Source organism: Somniosus microcephalus, unplaced genomic scaffold, assembly GCF_052327205.1.
Source record: "Somniosus microcephalus isolate GS21.2 unplaced genomic scaffold, FLI_Smic_1.0 unresolved_chr4, whole genome shotgun sequence".
NCBI classification, from domain to species: Eukaryota; Metazoa; Chordata; class Chondrichthyes; order Squaliformes; family Somniosidae; genus Somniosus; species Somniosus microcephalus.
In genome coordinates this window covers 15,898,321-15,922,132 of record NW_028225182.1, presented here as the reverse complement: position 1 = coordinate 15,922,132, position 23,812 = coordinate 15,898,321, and the positions used below count along the sequence as shown (strand labels likewise).

At 45.0% G+C, this 23,812-nt stretch overlaps 4 non-coding genes across 4 annotated transcripts; all 4 read left to right on the top strand.

Annotated features, from left to right (window-relative positions):
- Positions 1–3,245: 3,245 nt before the first annotated feature.
- Positions 3,246–3,318, top strand: trnak-cuu (transfer RNA lysine (anticodon CUU)). Its single transcript has one exon. It is a non-coding gene; the product is annotated as a tRNA-Lys (tRNA).
- Positions 3,319–7,428: 4,110 nt separating this feature from the next.
- Positions 7,429–7,501, top strand: trnak-cuu (transfer RNA lysine (anticodon CUU)). Its single transcript has one exon. It is a non-coding gene; the product is annotated as a tRNA-Lys (tRNA).
- Positions 7,502–8,757: 1,256 nt separating this feature from the next.
- On the top strand, positions 8,758–8,829 carry trnae-uuc (transfer RNA glutamic acid (anticodon UUC)). The gene has a single exon. It is a non-coding gene; the product is annotated as a tRNA-Glu (tRNA).
- A 2,649-nt stretch (positions 8,830–11,478) lies between these two features.
- On the top strand, positions 11,479–11,551 carry trnak-cuu (transfer RNA lysine (anticodon CUU)). Its single transcript has one exon. It is a non-coding gene; the product is annotated as a tRNA-Lys (tRNA).
- Positions 11,552–23,812: the final 12,261 nt, after the last annotated feature.

Below are 23,812 nucleotides of genomic sequence, written 5' to 3'. Positions count from 1 at the left end.
GGTCACTGTTGAGGCTTGCAGGTAGGCCTCGAAGCAACGCAGCCAATGCGCGAATTTGGTAGCCGAACCCGCTTCTTGGGGGTCTAGGTCCAGGCATGTTGGTCTGAGGGCTCGCAGCAGCTCCTGCTGCTCAGCGTTTGGTGCAGCAGCCTGCTGGTCAGCGTTTGGTGCAGCAGCCTGCTGTTCAGCGTTTGTCGACATTTTGTTTTTGCGAATAAAATTGATGCGCTATCAATTACTCATAAAAGACTGAGAGTTAAGAGAGTAACGAAAGGCTTTTATTAGCAAAGAACAGAGCATGCCTCTCGTGGTTGACTGGGTTCCAAGAAGGCAGGGGGCTGCAGGTCAATCACCTTTATACCTGGGCCTGTGTGGGTGGAGCCAGCCGAGACATGTGGAGACATGCATAGGTACAACAGTGTGTAACAACAACAACAACAACAACAACAGTGGTTTACCACACAAAGGAGCAGGCAGGAAAAACTGCGTTGATGTGCTTGCTGGCAGGAGGCTGGCTGCAGCTTCCATGGTGGTCTAGTGGTTAAGATTCGGTGCTTTCATCACCGCGACCCGGGTTCGATTCCCGATCAGAAAACAGCGCGTTTTGGGGCTGGTTGAATTGCAACCATGTAACGCACCCTTACGGAGCAGTACTCTGCCCCTGATTCAACTTTCCGCACCGCTGCTCAACATCACTCTTCATACAGCGATACAAAATACACATCCTTGATTTCTGTAAAATGTGTGCTGTTTCAAAGTCAGCAGGAATTGATTTTTGTCAAATTTAGACTGGCTGACTTTAAATGTTGCCAACATTTAACTGCAGCTCACAGTGTCAGGGCAGTCACGGTTTTAATCAGTCTTCCGTGTATCTTCTTGCCCACTGCACCTCCCTAACAAACTTAGCTTATCACAGGCACGGCTATCGATTAATTCATTGCCAGTGTGAAAAATGCAAATTTTGAAACTTATCAACGTGTGCAAGCCTGGAATCAGAGAGTCCGTGGCCCGTGATAACGTGAACATTAAGATGTTCATTAGTCCTTCCTGTATTGCTCAGTAGCCCACTGTGTGAGGAACAAAGAACCACGGGCATTTTCACTTCTGTGTCGGGCTCAGCACCGTACCTGCAGCTGAAGATTGAACTTGATTTGGCGCGTGATCAGTGCGGCTCATTGAGACTTCGGCCCGTCTCTCCCTTCACAACCCATCAGTGTGGAGAAAAGAACAGGGAATTTTACACATGTGTTGTGCTCTGTAACTTTATTTGAACATGTCATTGCATTTCACGCTGTGTCCAACACGGTGAGGCCCCCCGTGCTGTGTCAGCTTTGTATCTTTATCAACACTGCAGCTTTACATTAACACAACCTGAGCTCCGAGATCTGGTCGGGTCACATTGTCCGAAGTGAGGAATGAGTGAGAGGCTCAATTCCACCCGGGGAGAGAAAATCCTCCAAAAGAACGACAGAATACTGCCTTTGATGTGAAGCCAAAATAGCTCAGTTGGGAGAGCGTTAGACTGAAGATCTAAAGGTCCCGGGTTTCGGTAGGTTTTAGTTACTTTCTGTCTCCTTCACTGCAAGAGGAGCGAATGAGGAGAAATTTTACGCTCCTGATGCCACGTTTCCCAAACAAATGGGAGTGAAACCACATCGGACATGCTGGATCAGGCTCTAAACATCCGCTGCAGTTTCGAATCCAGTCGGGGTCCCGCCGTCTGCTTTTATACCGGAACAGTGTTTGTGGGAGGGGCTGTGGTGCGATAATAAATTTTAGAATGAGGTTTGATAGACCATAGAGCTGTCTTTCTGTTAGTTTCGATTTACACTCTGCCCAGTTGAAAATACGAACAGTTAACAATGTTTAACCGATGTGGTGTGTTCAATGTTTGTGCAGTAACTCGGTCACCCAGTGTGAGCCTGAAAAGCAATCTCCCAGCCTGGGTTCGAGCCTGGCGAACGAGAGCATTGTGGCCGGTTAGCTCAGTTGGTGAGAGTGCGGTGCTAATAATGCCAAAGTCGAGTGTTCGATCCCCGTGTGGGCCATTGGGATGTTTTCATAATTTTATGCTTTTCCCGCACATTTCCAATACAAACTTTATAATGAAGCCAATGCACACAGACTCTCACGGGGGATATATTTGGATTAACATCCTTTGCCACCGGGGCTGAGAGACACATCTTTCTGTTCATTTGTCTTTCTGGGTTTGCTGTTGAACGTTGAACAGGCGGCCTGTTCCCGATAAGGGTAACAGGCAGGTAATAGACAGACAGAACAGCTCTGACCCTGCGAGATGGGGAAAAGGCTTCAGTTCAGGACAAATGCATCAATGAAATGTTCGCCGGCACCGAGAGAGACAACATCCAGAGAAAACCACTGAAGGAAATCGATTTCAAGTGGATGCCTACCTGCACTTGGTGCCGTGCTTTCGCGAACACGTCTGTTGTGTTCTCATGTAAAAAATATCATTTTGTCCGATAAGTTTGCCTGGCGTGAAAGGATCTGAATTGCAAAGGAGCAGGCAGGAAACACTGCGTTGCTGCATTTGCTGGCAGGAGACTTGCTGCATCTTTTACTGGTGGTTTAGTGGTTAGGATTCAGGCACTTTCACCACCACAGCCCGGGTTCGTATTCCCGATCAGGAAACAGTGCGTTTTGGGGCTGTTTGAATTGCCACCATACAGCGCTGAAATAGCTCAGTTGGGAGATTGATTAGATTTGAACATACAGATTTTCGTATCTGGAGTTAGATGCGCTACCGTTGCGCCATGAGGTCCACAACATAACCATGGATGCTCATAGTTTGTATATATACACCTTCCACAAACACTGTTTCATTCCTCCTGCCTTCTCCTGATTCCTCAGTGTCATGCACAGAAGCGCCTGATGCCCTCATTTGTTTAAAGTAACAAGCAGACACAAACACAGGTATTCGTTCAAAATCTACCCGCAGGTGGCCACAGACACAATAAACAGAGCCAGAGAGACAGACAGAATCGGGAATATCCGGGAAATAGACAAGAGATATTGACAAGGACTAAAGCGATTTGCGATCAGAAATTTGCCTGAACCCCTGTGGTTAATGAATGGGATTTTGCTGCTTGAGCTCCTTATACGCCTTGGGCTTCTGGAGAACTAGTTTCGTAGTTTGCAGAAACGCGGCTCAGACATGCTGTTGTGACCGGGCCGGAGCAACAAGGTTCCTGACTGCAATCAGCGACAAGGCAATGCTATTGCAACAAGCTCGGCTAGCTCAGTCGGTAGAGCATGAGACTCTTAATCTCAGGGTCGTGGGTTCGAGCCCCACGTTGGGCGGCAGCTATTTAGTTAAACTTTTATGTTGCTTTCAAAGCGTCATTAATTAAGCGATATCCTTGTTTTGCAGAATGAAAGAAATGCGAACTGAGAAAATACTGCAGATGCTGGAAATATGAATTGAAACAGAAAATGCTGGAGATACTCAGCAGGTCAGGCAGCATCTGTGAAGAGAGAAACAGAGGTAACGTTTCAGGTCGATAACCTTTCATCAGAACTGGAAAAAAAAGGTAATGGAACAGATTTTTAAGCAGTGCAGGGGATTCAATGAGATACATAGATACATAGATACATAGAAGATAGGAGCAGGAGTAGGCCATTCGGCCCTTCGTGCCTGCTCCGCCATTCGATGAGATCATGGCTGATCCTTTAATTCAGTATCCCGTCCCCGCCTTCTCTCCGTAACCCTTAACCCCTTTTCTCCTGCCTCAATTCCACTCACCGGCCCTATCGCCATATCCCTTGATGCCCTTACCAGTCAGAAATCTACCCACTTCTGTTCAGAATATACCCAATAACTGAGCCTCCACAGAACTCTGGGGAAGAGAATTTCAAAGATTCACCACTCTCTGTGTGAAGAAATGTCTTCTCTCAGTCCTGAATGGCCTAACCTTTATCCTGAGGCTGTGTCCGCTCGTTCTAGCTCTCCAGCCAAGGGAATCATTCTCCCAGCATCCAACCGATCAAACCCTGTAATAATTTTGCATGCTTCATGAGATCTCCTCTCATTCTTCCGAATTCAAGAGATTACAGGCCTAGTTTACTCAATCTCTTAACACAACCGCTTCCCCGAGGCGTGGCTAGTTCTGGAGCACACGCTTTTAGTGCTGCAGACGGAGTGTTGTCGGAGCTCATTGCATTTGCTGTAACTAATTAGCTCAGCTGTTTCTTAATATCGCTTGGAATTAATCGAATTGAATGAAGTCTGGCTTCTCTCAGGATGGTTACAGACACTTCAGCTTTGTCTTTTGTATTCATCCATCTTTTCTGTTTATTTAATCTATCTAATCGTTTTCTTGATTTTAAAACCCTCTGTCAAATTTCCTCTTAGCCGTCTATGCTCTAAGGAGAACAGCTCCAACTTCTCTGGTCTATCCACGTAACGGCAATCGTTCATCACTGGAACCAATGAAGTACAAATGCATCAATGATTAGTTCGCCCCGCACCGAGAGAGACAACACCCAGAGAAAAACACAGGAGGAAATCGATTTCAAGTGGATGCCTACCCGCACTTGGTGCCGAGCTTTCGCGAACACGTCTGTTGTGTTCTCATGTAAAAAAAATAATTTTGTCCGAACAGTTTGCCTGGCGTGAAAGGATCTGAATTGCAAAGGAGCAGGCCTGAAAAGCTGCGTTGATGTGCTTGCTGCCAAGAGGCTGGCAGCAGCTTCCCTGGTGGTCTAGTGGTTAGGATTCGGCGCTTTCACCGCCGCGGCCTGGGATCGATTCCCGGTCAGGGAACAGTGCGTTTTGGGGCTGTTTGAATTGCCACCATGCAACGCACCATTACGGAGCAATGCTCCGCCCCTGATTCAACTTTCCACACCGCTGCTCAACATCACTCTTCATACAGTGATACAAAATATACATCCTTGATTTCTGTAAAATGCGTGCTGTTTCAAAGTCAGCAGGAATTGATTTCTGTCAAATTTAGACTGGCTGACTTTAAATGTTGCCAACATTTAACTGCAGCTCACAGTGTTAGGGCAGTCACGGTTTTCATCAGTCTTCCGTGTATCTTCTTGCCCACTGCACCTCCCAACAAACTTAGCTTATCACAGGCACGGCTATCGATTAATTCATTGCCAGTGTGAAAAATGCAAATTTTGAAACATACAAACGTGTGCAAGCCTGTAATCAGAGAGTCCGTGGCCCGTGATAACTTGAGCATTAAGATGTTCATTAGCCCTTCCTGTATTGCTCAGTAGCCCACTGCGTGAGGAACTAAGAACCACGGGCATTTTCACTTCTGTGTGGGGCTCAGCACCATACCTGAAGATTGAACTTGATTTGGCTCGTGATCAGTGCGGCTCAGTGAGACTTCGGCCCATCTCTCCCTTCACAACCCATCAGTGTGGAGAAAAGAACAGGGAATTTTAAACATGTGCTGTGCTCTGTAACTTTATTTGAACATGTCATTGCATTTCACGCTGTGTCCAACACAGTGAGGTCCCCCGTGCTGTGTCAGCATTGTATCTTTATCAACACTGCAGCTTTACATTAACACAACATGAGCTCCGAGATCTGGTCGGGTCACATTGCCCGAAGTGAGGAATGAGCGAGAGGGGCAATTCCACCCGGGGATAGAAAAACCTCCAAAAGAACAACAGTATACTGCTTTTGATGTGAAGCCGAAATAGCTCAGTTGGGAGAGCGTTAGACTGAAGATCTAAAGGTCCCGGGTTTCGGTAGGTTTTAGTTACTTTCTGTCTCCTTCACTACAAGAGGAGTGAATGACGAGAAATTTTACGCTCCTGATGCCGCGTTTCCCAAACGAATGGGAGTGAAACCACATCGGACATGCGGGATCCGGCTCCAACCGTCCGCTGCAGGTGCGAATCCAGTCGGGGTCCCGCCGTCTGCTCTTATACCGGGGCAGTGTTTGTGGGAGGGGCTGTGCTCCGATAATAAATTTTAGAATGAGGTTTGTTAGACCATAGAGCTGTCTTTCTGTTAGTTTCGATTTACACTCTGCCCAGTTGTATATACGAACAGTTAACAATGTTTAACCGATCTGGTGTGTTCAATGATTGTGCAGTAACTCGGTCACCCAGTGTGAGGCTGAAAGACAATCTCGCAGCCTGGGTTCGAGCCTGGCCAACAAGAGCATTGTGGCCGGTTTGCCCAGTTGGTGAAAGCCTGGTGTTAATAACGACAAGGTCGCGAGTTTGATCCCCGTACTGGCCATCAGGATGTTTTCATAATTTTACACTTTTCCCGCACTTCTCAAATACAAACTTTATAAGGAAGCCAATGCACACAGACTCACGGGGGATTTATTTGGATTAACATCCATTGCACCTTTGCCACCGGGGCTGAGAGACACATCTTTCTGTTTATTTGTCTTTCTGGGTTTGCTGTTGAACGTTGAACAGGTGGCCTGTTCCCGATAAGGTTAACAGGCAGGTAATAGACAGACAGAGCAGCTCTGACCCCGCGAGATGGGCAAAAGGCTTCAGTTCAGGACAAATGCATCAATGAAATGTTCGCCGGCACCGAGAGAGACAACATCCAGAGAAAACAACTGAAGGAAATCGATTTCAAGTGGATGCCTACCCGCACTTGGTGCCATGCTTTCGCGAACACGTCTTTTATGTTCTCATGTTAAAAATATCATTTTGTCCGAACAGTTTGCCTGGTGCGAAAGGATCTGAATTGCAAAGGAGCAGGTAGGAAACACTGCATTGCTGTGCTTGCTGGCAGGAGACTTGCTGCAGCTTTTCTGGTAGTCTAGTGGTTAGGATTCAGGCACTTTTACCGCCGCGGCCCGGGTTCGATTCCCGGTGAGGAAACAGTGTGTTTTGGGGCTGTTTGAATTGCCACCATACAACGCTGAAATAGCTCAGTTGGGAGATCGATTAGATTTGAACACACAGATTTTCTGATCTGGAGTCAGATGCGCTACCGTTGCACCATGAGGTCCACAACATAACCACGGATGTTCATAGTTTGTATATATACTCGTTCCACAAACACTGTTTCATTCCTCCTGCCTTCTCCTGATTCCTCAGTGTCATGCACAGAAGCGCCTGATGCCCTCATTTGTTTAAAGTAACAAGCAGACACAAACACAGGTAATTCGTTCAAAATCTACCCGCAGGTGGCCACAGACACAATAAACAGAGCCAGAGAGACAGACAGAATCGGGAATCTCCGGGAAATAGACAAGCGATATTGACAAGGACTAAAGCGATTTGTGATCAGAAATTTGCCTGAACCCCTGTGGTTAATGAAAGGGATTTTGCTGCTTGAGTTCCTTATATGCCTTGGGCTTCTGGAGAACTTGTTTCGTAGTTTGCAGAAACGCGGCTCAGACATGCTGTTGTGACCGGGCCGGAGCCACAAGGTTCCTGACTGCAATCAGCGACAAGGCAATGTTGCTCCAACAGGCCCGGCTAGCTCAGTCGGTAGAGCATGAGACTCTTAATCTCAGGGTCGTGGGTTCGAGCCCCACGTTGGGCAGTAGTTATTCTGTTAAACTTTTATGTTGCTTTCAAAGCATCATTAATTAAGCGATATCCTTGTTTAGCACAATGAAAGAAATGCGAACTGAGAAAATACTGCAGATGCTGGAAATATGAATTGAAACAGAAAATGCTGGAGATACTCAGCAGGTCAGGCAGCATCTGCGAAGAGAGAAACAGAAGTAACGTTTCAGGTCGATAACCTTTCGTCAGAACTATAAAAAAAAAGGTAATGGAACAGATTTTTAAGCAGTGCAGGGGATTCAATGAGATCATGGCTGACCTCCTGCCTCAATTCCACTCACCGGCCCTATCGCCATATCCCTTGATGCCCTTACCAGTCAGAAATTTACCCACTTCTGTTTTGAATATACCCAATAACTGAGCCTCCACAGCACTCTGGGGAAGAGAATTCCAAAGATTCACCACTTTCTGTGTGAAGAAATATCTTCTCTCAGTCCTGAATGGCCTAACCTTTATCCTGAGGCTGTGTCCGCTGGTTCTAGACTCCCCAGCCAAGGGAATCATTCTCCCAGCATCCAACCGATCAAACCGTGTAATAATTTTGCATGCTTCATGAGATCCCCTCTCATTCTTCCGAATTCAAGAGATTACAGGCCTAGTTTACTCAATCTCTTAACACAACCGCTTCCTCGAGGCGTGGCTAGTTCTGGAGCACACGCTTTTAGTGCTGCAGACGGAGTGTTGTCGGAGCTCATTGCATTTGCTGTAACTAATCAGCTCAGCTGTTTCTCAATATCGCTTGGAATTAATCGAATTGAATGAAGTCTGGCTTCTCTCAGGATGGTTACAGACACTTCAGCTTTGTCTTTTGTATTCATCCATCTTTTCTGTTTATTTACTCTATCTAATCGTTTTCTTGATTTTAAAACCCTCTGTCAAATTTCCTCTTAGCCGTCTATGCTCTAAGGAGAACAGCTCCAACTTCTCTGGTCTATCCACGTAACGGCAATCGTTCATCACTGGAACCAATGAAGTACAAATGCATCAATGATTTGTTCGCCCCGCACCGAGAGAGACAACATCCAGAGAAAAACACAGGAGGAAATCGATTTCAAGTGGATGCCTACCCGCACTTGGTGCCGAGCTTTCGCGAACACGTCTGTTGTGTTCTCATGTAAAAAATATAATTTTGTCCGAACAGTTTGCCTGGCGCGAAAGGATCTGAATTGCAAAGGAGCAGGCATGAAAAGCTGCGTTGATGTGCTTGCTGCCAGAAGGCTGGTAGCAGCTTCCCTGGTGGTCTAGTGGTTAGGATTCGGCGCTTTCACCGCCGTGGCCTGGGTTCGATTCCCGGTCAGGGAACAGTGCGTTTTGGGGCTGTTTGAATTGCCACCATGCAACGCACCCTTACGGAGCAATGCTCCGCCCCTGATTCAACTTTCCACAACGCTGCTCAACATCACTCTTCATTCAGCGATACAAAATATACATCCTTGATTTCTGTAAAATGCGTGCTGTTTCAAAGTCAGCAGGAATTGATTTCTGTCAAATTTAGACTGGCTGACTTTAAATGTTGCCAACATTTAACTGCAGCTCACAGTGTCAGGGCAGTCACGGTTTTCATCAGTCTTCCGTGTATCTTCTTGCCCACTGCACCTCCCAACAAACTTAGCTTATCACAGGCACGGCTATCGATTAATTCATTGCCAGTGTGAAAAATGCAAATTTTGAAACATACAAACGTGTGCAAGCCTGTAATCAGAGAGTCCGTGGCCCGTGATAACTTGAGCATTAAGATGTTCATTAGCCCTTCCTGTATTGCTCAGTAGCCCACTGCGTGAGGAACTAAGAACCACGGGCATTTTCACTTCTGTGTCGGGCTCAGCACCATACCTGAAGATTGAACTTGATTTAGCTCGTGATCAGTGCGGCTCAGTGAGACTTCGGCCCGTCTCTCCCTTCACAACCCATCAGTGTGGAGAAAAGAACAGGGAATTTTACACATGTGTTGTGCTCTGTAACTTTATTTGAACATGTCATTGCATTTCACGCTGTGTCCAACACAGTGAGGTCCCCCGTGCTGTGTCAGCATTGTATCTTTATCAACACTGCAGCTTTACATTAACACAACCTGAGCTCCGAGATCTGGTCGGGTCACATTGCCCGAAGTGAGGAATGAGCGAGAGGGGCAATTCCACCCGGGGATAGAAAAACCTCCAAAATAACAACAGTATACTGCTTTTGATGTGAAGCCGAAATAGCTCAGTTGGGAGAGCGTTAGACTGAAGATCTAAAGGTCCCGGGTTTCGGTAGGTTTTAGTTACTTTCTGTCTCCTTCACTACAAGAGGAGTGAATGAGGAGAAATGTTACGCTCCTGATGCCGCGTTTCCCAAACGAATGGGAGTGAAACCAGATCGGACATGCTGGATCCGGCTCCAACCGTCCGCTGCAGGTGCGAATCCAGTCGGGGTCCCGCCGTCTGCTCTTATACCGGAGCAGTGTTTGTGAGAGGGGCTGTGGTGCGATAATAAATTTTAGAATGAGGTTTGTTAGACCATAGAGCTGTCTTTCTGTTAGTTTCAATTTACACTCTGCCCAGTTGTATATACGAACAGTTAACAATGTTTAACCGATGTGGTGTGTTCAATGATTGTGCAGTAACTCGGTCACCCAGTGTGAGGCTGAAAGACAATCTCGCAGCCTGGGTTCGAGCCTGGCCAACAAGAGCATTGTGGCCGGTTAGCCCAGTTGGTGAAAGCCTGGTGTTAATAACGACAAGGTCGCGAGTTTGATCCCCGTACTGGCCATCAGGATGTTTTCATAATTTTACACTTTTCCCGCACATTTCAAATACAAACTTTATAAGGAAGCCAATGCACACAGACTCACGGGGGATTTATTTGGATTAACATCCATTGCACCTTTGCCACCGGGGCTGAGAGACACATCTTTCTGTTTATTTGTCTTTCTGGGTTTGCTGTTGAACGTTGAACAGGTGGCCTGTTCCCGATAAGGTTAACAGGCAGGTAATAGACAGACAGAGCAGCTCTGACCCCGCGAGATGGGCAAAAGGCTTCAGTTCAGGACAAATGCATCAATGAAATGTTCGCCGGCACCGAGAGAGACAACATCCAGAGAAAACCACTGAAGGAAATCGATTTCAAGTGGATGCCTACCCGCACTTGGTGCCATGCTTTCGCGAACACGTCTTTTATGTTCTCATGTTAAAAATATCATTTTGTCCGAACAGTTTGCCTGGTGCGAAAGGATCTGAATTGCAAAGGAGCAGGTGGGAAACACTGCATTGCTGCGCTTGCTGGCAGGAGACTTGCTGCAGCTTTTCTGGTAGTCTAGTGGTTAGGATTGCAGGCACTTTTACCGCCGCGGCCCGGGTTCGATTCCCGGTGAGGAAACAGTGCGTTTTGGGGCTGTTTGAATTGCCACCATAGAACGCTGAAATAGCTCAGTTGGGAGATCGATTAGATTTGAACACACAGACTTTCTGATCTGGAGTCAGATGCGCTACCGTTGCACCATGAGGTCCACAACATAACCACGGATGTTCGTAGTTTGTATATATACTCGTTCCACAAACACTGTTTCATTCCTCCTGCCTTCTCCTGATTCCTCAGTGTCATGCACAGAAGCGCCTGATGCCCTCATTTGTTTAAAGTAACAAGCAGACACAAACACAGGTAATTCGTTCAAAATCTACCCGCAGGTGGCCACAGACGCAATAAACAGAGCCAGAGAGACAGACAGAATTGGGAATCTCCGGGAAATAGACAAGCGATATTGTCAAGGACTAAAGCGATTTGTGATCAGAAATTTGCCTGAACCCCTGTGGTTAATGAAAGGGATTTTGCTGCTTGAGTTCCTTTTACGCCTTGGGCTTCTTGAGAACTTGTTTCGTAGTTTGCAGAAACGCGGCTCAGAGATGCTGTTGTGACCGGGCCGGAGCCACAAGGTTCCTGACTGCAATCAGCGACAAGGCAATGTTGTTCTAACAGGCCCGGCTAACTCAGTCGGTAGAACATGAGACTCTTAATCTCAGGGTCGTGGGTTCGAGCCCCACGTTGGGCGGTAGTTATTTTGTTAAACTTTTATGTTGCTTTCAAAGCGTCATTAATTAAGCGATATCCTTGTTTTGCACAATGAAAGAAATGCGAACTGAGAAAATACTGCAGATGCTGGAAATATGAATTGAAACAGAAAATGCTGGAGATACTCAGCAGGTCAGGCAGCATCTGCGAAGAGAGAAACAGAGGTAACGTTTCAGGTCGATAACCTTTCGTCAGAACGATAAAAAAAAAGGTAATGGAACAGATTTTTAAGCAGTGCAGGGGATTCAATGAGATCATGGCTGATCTCCTGCCTCAATTCCACTCACCGGCCCTATCACCATATCCCTTGATGCCCTTACCAGTCAGAAATTTACCCACTTCTGTTTTGAATATCCCCAATAACTGAGCCTCCACAGCACTCTGGGGAAGAGAATTCCAAAGATTCACCAAATTCTGTGTGAAGAAATGTCTTCTCTCAGTCCTGAATGGCCTAACCTTTATCCTGAGGCTGTGTCCGCTGGTTCTAGACTCCCCAGCCAAGGGAATCATTCTCCCAGCATCCAACCGATCAAACCGTGTAATAATTTTGCATGCTTAATGAGATCCCCTCTCATTCTTCCGAATTCAAGAGATTACAGGCCTAGTTTACTCAATCTCTTAACACAACCGCTTCCCCGAGGCGTGGCTAGTTTTGGAGCACACGCTCTTAGTGCTGCAGACGGAGTGTTGTCGGAGCTCATTGCATTTGCTGTAACTAATCAGCTCAGCTGTTTCTTAATATCGCTTGGAATTAATCGAATTGAATGAAGTCTGGCTTCTCTCAGGATGGTTACAGACACTTCAGCTTTGTCTTTTGTATTCATCCATCTTTTCTGTTTATTTACTCTATCTAATCGTTTTCTTGATTTTAAAACCCTCTGTCAAATTTCCTCTGAGCCGTCTATGCTCTAAGGAGAACAGCTCCAGCTTCTCTGGTCTATCCACGTAACGGCAATCGTTTATCACTGGAACCAATGAAGTAAATCTCTTCTGTGCTCTCTTCAAATCCTTCATGTCCTTCTGAAAGTGCGGCGCCCAGAATAGGACTCAATACTCCAGCTGCAGCCCAACTAGTATATTATATTGGCCCAGAAATTCCAGAACGGGGCTTGCAGCGCGTGCAAGCCCCGTATTTGCACTTAACCAGCGCTCGTGCCGATCAGCTTCTGGGACGCCTGAACTTGCAGAAATAGAAAGCACATTCCCGGGCAGCGTATGACGTCACGCCGCCCAGGAGTGCAGCCAGCGCGAAGCCAGGAGCGTGCAGTGTAAGTGAGACACGCCCCTTGAGGTCTCAGTTTCACTGGACACGCCCCCAATGTTTCTGTCAAGCTGCTAAGTATTTTTACATGCAAAGCAGCAGTTTTAATAGGTTTTTGGAAGTTTTTTGAAGATTTTGGTAACTTTAATAAGCTTTTTAAAATGTTTACATTATTTTGAGTAATCTGAAATAGTTTCAAAGAGAATTAAAGCAATTTAAAGACTTTTAAAAGCCCTAAAAGAATTTTTTTAATTTCATTTATTTATTTAGCAATGTCGTCGTCATACGTGTCTTCACACTGTTCCCTTTGGGGATCTGTATGAAGTGGTGGAATGATTTATGGCCATGATTAACGCTCATTCCGTGACCGTAACCATCTTTGAACCAGCCATTAGGGCGGTTAGTCCTATGGCGGGAGGGTTTTACGGGCTCCCACAAGCTATACAAGGAGGGGGGGCCACCCACACCCACGGACGCAAATATCCCACTGGATGTCAACCCAGAATTTAGAGCTGGAGCTCCGACTCCACTTGCCAGGACTGTCTGGAGCAGGGTTCAAAACCCTACCCTGATCTGGCCCAGCGGCGGGGATCCTACCACTATGACAAAGGCCCAATCCAATTAGCAACGTGAAATGGCAGCATAGGGCTCCAGTCACGGGGAGGGAAAAGGCGCAGGAAATGTTTGGGTGTCACCTTTTGTGGGTGGACATCCAGCAGTAAGCATCCCCGCCGCTGGGCCAGAAGGAGTAGGGTTTTGAACCCCACTCCAGACAGTCCCGGCAAGTGGAGTCGGAGCTCCAACTTTAAATTCTGGGTGGACATCCAGCGGGATACTTGCGTCCGTGGGTGTTGGTGGCCCCCCCCTCCTCAGATGGGTTGTGGGAGCCCGTAAAACCCTCCCACCATAGGACTAACCACCCTAATGGCTGGTTCAAAGATGGTTACGGTCACGGAATGAGCGTTAATCACGGCCATAACTCCTTCCACCACTTCATACAGTTCCCCAAAGGGAACAGTGTGAGGATACGTACGATGATGACCTCTTGCGCAACGCACCTCCTTTGGCCCTCAGTCGCAGATGCGAGGGGGCAAGTCGTGCAATTGTTAAATTTTTTATTTTATTGACATGTAAAATGTTGGCCCAGTAATTCCCTTCCAAATGCGCTCGTACGGTCGGGGTACTTACGCATCTGGCCGGATGAAATGCTGGTTTTCAGCATTCACAGTGCATGTGGGGAAAACCGGCATTTCCTGTCCTCTGAACGAAGGGGTTCAGAGGCAGAACGCGTGCGACAGCACAGGCAGCACGTGCGCAGTATAATTCGCCGCTTTCATTAATGCTTTCAGTGAGGTCCAGTCATTACAACTTACACATGAAAAAGGCATGGGTACAGTTGCTCCACAGGCTGCGGAGGAAGCTATTTCTTATCGTGGAGCTTCTGAAAGTATGTATGTCTGTATATATTCCTTTGCGTGTTATGTATATATTCCTTTATTTATGTGTATGAATGTATTATTTAATTATGACTTTCAGAGAAAGTAACTTACTGGAAAATCATAATTAAAAACATACATTCATACACATTAGTAAAGGAATATAAAACATACATACTTATACGTAAAGGAATATATGTGGACATACATACATAACTCTTTCTCACATTCCATTCACACAGCCACAATTGCTCCTTCTACCTACCGTTCTGAAAACCCTTTTAAAAAAAAAAATTAAACTTTAAAACTTACTTAAAATTTCTTAAAATAACATCCCTCCCTTTCCCAAACAAAAATATTGCATTTCAAAAGCTCCACGATAAAATATATCTTCCTCCGCAGCCAATGAACAACTTTACACTTGCTTTTTCCAAGTGTAACTTCTAAGGACTTACCCTCACGGATTCCATGAATGAAATCCACGAAGTTCACTGCGCAAGCGCTGCCTGTGCAGTCGCACGTGCTCGAGGTCTGGAAATGCCGGCGTTCCCCACATGCGCTGTTCATGCTGAACGCCGGCATTTCCAACGGCCAGAAGCGTGAGTAAGCCGACCGTACTCACGCTTTTGGCCTGGAATTTCTGGCCCAATGGTTATCCACAACTTCATGCCGTTTGGACTTCATGTTTCTTTTTATATAAACAAGGATCACACATGGTTTATTAACAGCGTTCTAAAGCTGTTCTGCCATCTTCAACGAATTGTTCACAAACTCCCCCAGTGATATCTGTCCGTTAACCCTTCCAAAATTATTCAATTTAGCTTGTAATCATATCAACTCACAATTTTCAGCATTGAATTTCATCTAAATGTGTCCGCCCATTACAACAGCCTGTCTATGTCATCATTTTTAAAAATTAATTCATGGGCTGTGGGCGTCGCTGGAAAGACCAGCATTTATTTTCCATTCCTAATTACCTTTGGGAAGGTGGTGTCAAGCCACCTTCTTCAACCGCTGCAGTCCATGATGTGAAGGTAGTCCCATTGTGCTGTTAGGGATGGAGTTCCAGGATATTAACACAGCGACGATGCAGGACGGTGTGTGACTTGTAGGGGAACTTGGAGGTGGTGCTGTTCCCATGCACCTGCTGCCCTTGTCCTTCTAGGTGGAATAGGTCGCGGGTTTGGGAGGTGCTGCCTAAGAAGCCTTAGCGGTTGCTGCAAAGCATCTTATAGATGGTACACACTGCAGCCACCGTGCACTGGTAGTGGAGGGAGTGAATGTTTAAGATGGTGAATAGGGTGCCAATAAACGAGCTGCTTTGTCCTGGATGGTTTCGAGATTCTTGCGTGTTGTTTGTGCTGCTCTCATCCCGGCAAGTGGAGAGTATTCCATCACACTCCTTGTTTGTCCCTTGTAGATGGTGGAAAGTCTTTGGGGAGTCAGGAGGTGCGACACACGCCGCAGAATACCGACCCTCTGACCTGCTGTTGTTGCCACAGTATTTATGTGGCTGGTACAGTTAAGTTTCTGGTCAATGATGACCCCCAGGATGCTGATGGTAGGTGATTCAGCGATGGTAATACTGGTATATATCATGGGACGGTGGTTAGACTCTCGGTTGTTGGAGATAGTAATTGCCTGGCACTTCTGTGGCACGAACGTTACCTGCCACATATCAGCCCAATCCTGAATGCCATCCTGGTCATGCTGCATGCGGGCTTGGACTGCTTTCTTCTTATCTGAGAAGTTGTGAATTGCGCTGAACACTGTGCAGTTATCATCAAACATCCCCATTTCTGACATTATCTTGAAGGGAGGGTCATTAATGAAGCAGCTGAAGATGGTTGGGCCTAGGGCACTACCATGAGGAAATTCTGCAGTGATGTCCTGGGCTGTGATGATTGACCTTCAATCAACACGAATTGAAGTCTCTTACTATCTTCTTCACTCTTACATATTTCGTATCCTCTGCAATTTTCAAAATTGGGCCTATACCCCCATGTCCATGACGTTAATGTATGCCAAGCACAGCAGTGGTCCGAGTAGTTAACCCGAGGGAACACCAATTTTCACCTCTATACATTACGCAATAACAGCCATTCACCACAACTCGCTGCTTTCTATCCCTTCGCCCCCTTTATATACATGCTGCTACTTCCCCTTTTATTGCATGGGCTTCAAATTTTCTCACATGCCTAATATATGGAGCTTTATCAAAAGATTTGTATTGTCCATATACACAACAGAAAATGCACTGCCCTCACCCACCCTCTCTGTTACCTCAGCAAAACACTCAATACAATATCTCATAAAGCTCTCTTCCGCAAAAAACGTTTGATGCGGGGTCAATTGTTAATTTAAAATCTGATATTATTAGATTTCAGTTACCCAAAGTTATCAAGGGATATGGGGCAAAGCCAGGTGAATGGAGTTAGGCAATAGATCAGCCGTGATCCCCTTGAATGGCTCGAGGGGCTGAATGGCTACTACTACTGTTGCTATGCTCCTGTGCTCCTAACAGGTTTATTCGGGATCGCCTGCTTATATTTCTGGGTTTATGACAGATTACTAGAATCGACAGACAATATATCTGTGATTATGAGGGCTCATTGAGAACAACTGCCTATATATATATATGGATTAATCGTAATTTACTGTAAACTCCAGCCAAGATATCTGGGTTTATCTGGGTTCACTTGGATTACCAGCTATATTATTGGGTTTGTCGGGATTTACTGGGATCAACAGCCTATATATTTTGCTTTCCAGGGTTTATTAGAATTGCCAGCTTACATGTCCAGTATTTATTGGTAAAATCTTCCTGTGTAACAGCCTCTGCCTGTAGCATAACACATTCTGCTGGGTCTCCGAAATAACCAGCGGCTCAGCATAAGCGTTATTTAGGTGCAACCTCCAGAATGATAAATGCTTATTGGGATCAGTGAGTTCTGGATAAAGTATCCCTTAGAGAGCACGGTTCAGTGAACATAAGAACATAAGAAATAGGAGCAGGAGTAGGCCAATCGGCCCCTCGAGCCTGCTCCGCCATTCAATAAGAACATGGCTGATCTGCTCCTAACCGCTAATCTACAATCACAGAACCACCTCCTGAATCTAACAGAATTAGACACACGAAATAGGAGCAGGATCAGGCTACACGGCCTCTGGGCCCGCTCCGCTACCCACAGGGCCATGTCCGATCCGAACCTAGACTCATGTCCAAATTCCTGCCTGCTCCCCATAACCCTTAATTCCCTTTACTTCTAGGAAACTGTCTATTTCTGTTTTAAATTTATGTAATGATGTAGCTTCTACAACTTTTTGGGGCAGCATATTCCATGGACCGACCACCCTCTGACTGAAGTAGTTCCTCCTCATCTCAGTTTTGAAAGAGCAACCCCTTATTCTAAGACTATGCCCCCTAGTTCTAGTTTCGCACATCATCGGGAACATCCTCCCCGCATCCACCCGATCCAACCCATTCACAATCTTATATGTTTCAATAAGATCGCCTCTCATTCTTCTGAACTCCAATGAGTAGAGTCCCAATCTACTCAACCTCTCCTCATATGTCCATCCCCTCATCCCCGGGATTAACCGAGTGAACCTTACTTGCACTGACTCGAGAGCAAGTATGTCTTTTCTTAAGTATGGACACCAAAACTGTATGCAGTATTCCAGGTGCAGTCTCACCAATACCTTGTAGAACTGAAGCAATACCTCCCTATTTTTATATTCTATCCCCCTAGCAATGCAAGCCAACATTACATTGGCCTTCTTAATCACTTGCTGCACCTGCATACTAACCTTTTGAGTTTCGTGCACCAGGACCCCCAGATCCCTTTGTACCTCAGTACTTTCCAGTTTCTTGCCATTAAGATAATAACTTGCTCTATGATTTTTCCTGCCGAAGTGCATAACCTCACACTTTCCAGTATTGTATTCCATCTGCAAAATCTCTGTCCACTTATTTTGCCTGTCTATGTCCCCTTGCAGGTTTTTTATGTCCTCCTCACTCTCTACTTTCACTCCCATCTTAGTATCATCTGCAAACTTTGATATGCTGCACTCAGTCCCCTCCTCCAAATCATTAATATAGATTGTAAAGAGTTGGGGAACCAGCACTGACCCCTGCGGAACACCACTAGTTACTGATTGCCAGTCTGAGAATGAACCATTTATCCCAACTCTCTGCCTTCTGTTAGATAGCCAATCCTCTATCCGTGCCAGAATATTACCCCCAATCCCGTGGTTTTCTATCTTAAGCAATAATCTTTTGTGTGGCACCTTGTCAAATGCCTTTTGGATGTCTAAATACACTATGTCCACTGGTTCCCCTTTATCCACCCTATATGTTACTTCCTCAAAGAACTTCAGCAAATTTGTCAAACATGACTTCCCCCTCATAAAACCATGCTGACTTTGTCCTATTAAATTATGTTTATCCAAATGTCCTGTTACTGTCTCCTTAATAATGGACACCAAAATTTTACCTACCACAGATGTTAGGCTAACTATAGTTTCCAGCCTTCTGTCTACTGCCCTTTTTAAATAAGGGTGTTACATTAGCAGTTTTCAAATCTGCCGGGACCTTTGCTGAGTCCAGGGAGTTTTGGAAAATTATTACCAATGCATCCACAATCCCTACCGCCACTTCCCTCAAGACCCTAGGATGTAAGCCATCAGGTCCAGGTGATTTATCCACCTTGACTCCCATTTATTTACTGAGTACCACTTCCTTAGTGATTTTGATCGTGTTTAGCACCTCCCCCCCCTATAGCCCCCTGTTTGTCCAGCGTTGGGATATTCTTAGTGTCCTCTACTGTAAAAACTGATACAAAATATTCATTCAGTTTTTTTGCCATCTCCATATTTCCCACCATTAATTTCCCGGTCTTATCCTCTAAGGGACCAACATTTACATTAGCCACCCTTTTTCTTTTTATAAAACTATAAAAACTCTTACTATCTGTTTTTATATTTTTTGCTAATTTACTTTCATAATCTATCTTCCCTTTCTTAATCAATCTTTTTGTTATTTTTTGCTGTCTTTTAAAGTTTTTCCAATCCTCTATCCTCCCACTAGATTTGGCTAACTTATATGCCCTTGTTTTTAGTCGAATACTATCCTTAATTTCTTTACTTAGCCACGGATGGCTGTCTTTTCTTTTACACCCTTTTCTTCTCAGTGGAATATAGAAGTGCACATCGTTCAATGAACAGCGTTATATTTTTAAGCAATGTGTGGAGCTCATGGGTTTCTATATCATTGAGCTAAATACAATCCATTCAGCTGCCAGTTCTGCTTCCCTTTTCTCATTATCAGTGATTACCACCAATCCAAGACTGCCACATTCTCCAACCACACTCTACCCCTGAACACCCGCCTCTCTTTAATTTCACCCATTCTGCCTACCATACTTTGACCCCATTCAAACTCGCTGCCGTAGCACCAGCTTAATCAGAAAACAATTCCATATCTACCTCTGGCACATCTCCCACCTCAATTCTGGTCACATCCCAACCACCACAGAAAAACTCATCTGTGTCTTTTCATCTCCGACGTCAAGAATTCCAATAATCTTCCAGGCGGCCCCCCATCATCTACCATTCATGATATTGAGAGCATTTGTAAGGTTTTGCAAACATTTCGAAAATTACCGCAGCCCCAAAGATTATGTTTTTGATTAAAGAAAACCTGGGTGGAATATACCTTAAAACTCAGGGTATCAAAATGGCTATCGGACCTCGTGGTAGAAGACAAAAGGCAGTCTGTCTGTATCTCATCAAGCACGTGCCGACAAAAGGACTTGAAATCACCAGCCTGTGTGAATGCATGAACTAGTTAAAACTGTCAGTCAACTGCAGTTTAGGAAATTTCACCCACAGGACAATGGATGTTTGTGTACATAACATTCTACAATGTTGACACAAAGGCTTATGTACTTACAGCTGTCAATCAATTGCGGTTGGACTGACCACAGGACAATGGGTTTGTTTACAAACCATTTGAATGCTGTTGACTGAAATTCAGTAAGACATATAAACTGAGCAAATACCAGTCAAATGAATGGGGTAATACATTCAAACCCATGCAGTCAATGAGGACTGTTCGACCGCATTTGTATAGCCCAAATACATCCGGATTTGGGCGCAAAGATTACGGCTCCGAATGGGTATAAAAATAGCCTCTCAGGAAGCCATCTCCCTCTCTCTCTGCCGCCTCGCCTCCGTGCTCTGCCAGCAAGAAGAACAACTCAACAGCCCGCCCAAAGAAGTGGAATACCAGCAGTTACTTTTAAATACTGGGGTATCTCTACTTCGGGGCGGTGAAGAATATAAGACCGCAAGGGCATGGAGCAGGCGTTCACTGGTGAGCATAGATTTTTCTGGCCCATTAAAAGGCAACCTAGATAGGTATTAGGGGTTGGAATTAAGGTGAATTTTTGTTAAATTGTAATTTTAGTCAATTTTCCCTCGATGTGTCCGTTTTCTCCTCCCCTATTAAGTTAAAGTGTGCTGCATTAAGTAAAAGTCTGCTGTATTAAGCAAAAGAGTTGTGGTGATTATTCTTGTTTTATAAGAAGCATTGTAATTGGTTGCCTGTTTACCTGCCTTGAGATATACGCTGTAAACTTATTGGTGAGTTGATTCCATGTGACCTGTGGTGGCCATCTTAAATTCAGTTTTCTACAGTTTGGTTGAGACTGGGTGCTCAACATGTACTTGCTGGTTTTTTAAGGTTAATAAAGCCTAGCTTTTGAAAGGCAATCTACTCTTTATTTCAATTTATTAACCTTTTGCTATAATGGAACGATATCTTCGACCGGAACGATTTAATGCTGACCCTAATTCTGCAGGAGTGGATGATCAATGGAAACATTGGTATCGTACATTTAAAAACTTTTTGGGTGTGTTGGATCAGCAATCTCTAAATAAGTTGGATATACTAATCAACTACATTGCTCCGGATGTGTATAAGTATATTTTGGACTGTGAAAGTTATGAATTGGCTATTGCTACGTTGGAAATTTTTTTTGTTAAACCCAAAAATGAGGTATTTTCACGTCACCTTTTATCTGCCCGTAGGCAGCAGGCGGGAGAATCCTTGGATGCTTATTTACAAGCACTCCGGCGCCTTGGTGCTAACTGTAATTATAAGGCCGTGTCTGCAGAAGAACATAGGGAAGAGTCGGTACGGGATGCATTTATTAATGGATTACTGTCTAGATCAATTCATCAGCGGTATTAGAAAATAGGATCTTGGATCTCAAGAGTGCTTTTGAGCAAGCCTCTACATTGGATTTGGCTCAGAGAAGTTCGGATTCTTATGCTCTTTTTGATCGTCCTGCGACCGTGGTTTCAGCAGTTCCGGATGAAAGGGAGTTATGTGGATTTAATAGGAGTGGTTTACCAGATTCCGAAACAGTTTCTACTTCGGCAGCTGTTGCCTCTAGGATTCAGAAGTGTTATTTTTGCGGGAACGCCCGGCACCCCCGTCTGAATTGCACTGCCCGGGAGGCTGTGTGTAGTAAATGTGGCAAGGGAGGTCATTACGCACGTGTTTGCAAATCGGTTGCCTCCTCTGCGACCATTCAGCCTTTAGATAGGGCGTTTATTGCATCAGTTTCTGCCGCCTTTTCCCATGGCCTAAACAAAGCTATAATTATGGCCCAAGTTAATGGGTTAGAAGTGAAGGCCCTTATAGATACGGGCAGTACTGAGTGCTTTATAAGTCTTCAGTTTGTGAGGGAGAAGCGTTTGAAAATTTCGCCTGTTTCCTATCAGGTGTGTATGGCTCAGACGACTCTCACCTCACAAGTAGCTGGTTGTTGCCTTGTGAAATTAATTCTCCTTGGTAATACGTATACTGATATACGCCTATCCGTTCTGCCTAATCTCTGTGTGGACATTTTGATTGGTCATGATGTGCTTCAATTACATGAGTCCCTCAGTCTTTCTTTTGGAGGAACCAAGCCACCTTTGTCTATTTGTGGATTAACTTCTTTATTTATTTCTCCATTATCACTTTTTTCCAATTTGATGCCGGACTGTAAGCCAATTGCTACCAAGTCAAGAAGGTATAGCAGTCAGGATAAAGAATTTATTAATTCTGAAGTTCAACGTCTTTTATCGGAAGGAATCATTGAACCTAGCTTTTCGCCCTGGCGGGCACAGGTAGTTGTCACCACTAATGAGAGACATAAGAAGCGAATGGTGATAGACTACTCTCAAACTATTAACAGGTATACTCAATTAGATGCGTACCCCCTGCCTAAGATTGATGAGCTTATCAATAAAGTATCTCAATATAAGGTTTTTAACACTATTGACCTAAAGAGTGCTTATCATCAGATTCCTATCGCTAAGAGGGACAAACCATATATGGCTTTTGAAGCTGGCGGAAAGCTGTTTCAGTTTTGCCGAGTACCATTCGGTGTTACTAACGGTGTTGCCTGTTTTCAACGGGCAATGGATGCTTTTATAAGTGATAACTCTCTCTCTGACACCTTCTCATATTTAGATGACATCACGGTGTGTGGCAAATCAAGGGTGGAGCACGATTTTAATCTAGAAAGATTCCTTCAAGTTGCGGAAAAAGTTGGCTTAACTTTCAATAAAGAGAAGTGTATCTTTTCGACCACCGAGATAAATTTGCTGGGGTATATTATCTCGGGATACAAGATTAAACCAGATCCAGAACGGCTGCGACCACTGATTGATTTACCTTGCCCTACTAATTCTAAGGCCTTGCAACGAGTTGGTGGACTGTTTTCTTATTATTCTAATTGGATTGCAAACTTCTTGCAGAAGATCCGGCCCCTTATTCGGGTTATGACATATCCTCTATCATGGGAGGCCAGGATGTGTTTTGATAATCTTAAAAAGGATATCCTTGGAGCAGTTGTGCATTCTATTGATGAGCAGGTTCCCTTCATGATTGAGACGGACGCTTCCGATTTTGCAATTGGGGCTACCCTGAACCAAAATGGAAGACCTGTGGCCTTTTACTCACGTACTCTGAGCAATAGTGAGCAGAGACATTCATCAATAGAGAAAGAGGCGTACGCAATAGTAGAAGCACTGCGTAAATGGAGACATTATTTATCTGGGCGACATTTTACGTTAATAACTGACCAAAAATCTGTGTCCTTCATGTTTGATGTCAAACATTTCGGAAAGATTAAGAATGATAAAATAATGAGGTGGAGGATCGAGTTGGCATGCTACCATTTCGATATAGTCTATCGTCTGGGGAAGGATAATGTTGCCGCTGATGCGCTGTCGAGGGCTTATTGTTCTGTGCTTCACGGAGATACACTTATTAATCTTCATAATGCTTTGTGCCATCCTGGTGTTACGAGGATGATACACTTCGTACGCAGTAAGAATTTGCCCTTTTCAGTTGAGGCCGTCAAGCGGATGACTTCGTCATGCTCTGTCTGCGCCCGGTATAAACCGAATTTCCTTAAGCCTCAACGAGCTCATCTTATAAAGGCTACTTCTCCCTTTGTACGCCTGAGCGTTGATTTATAAGGGG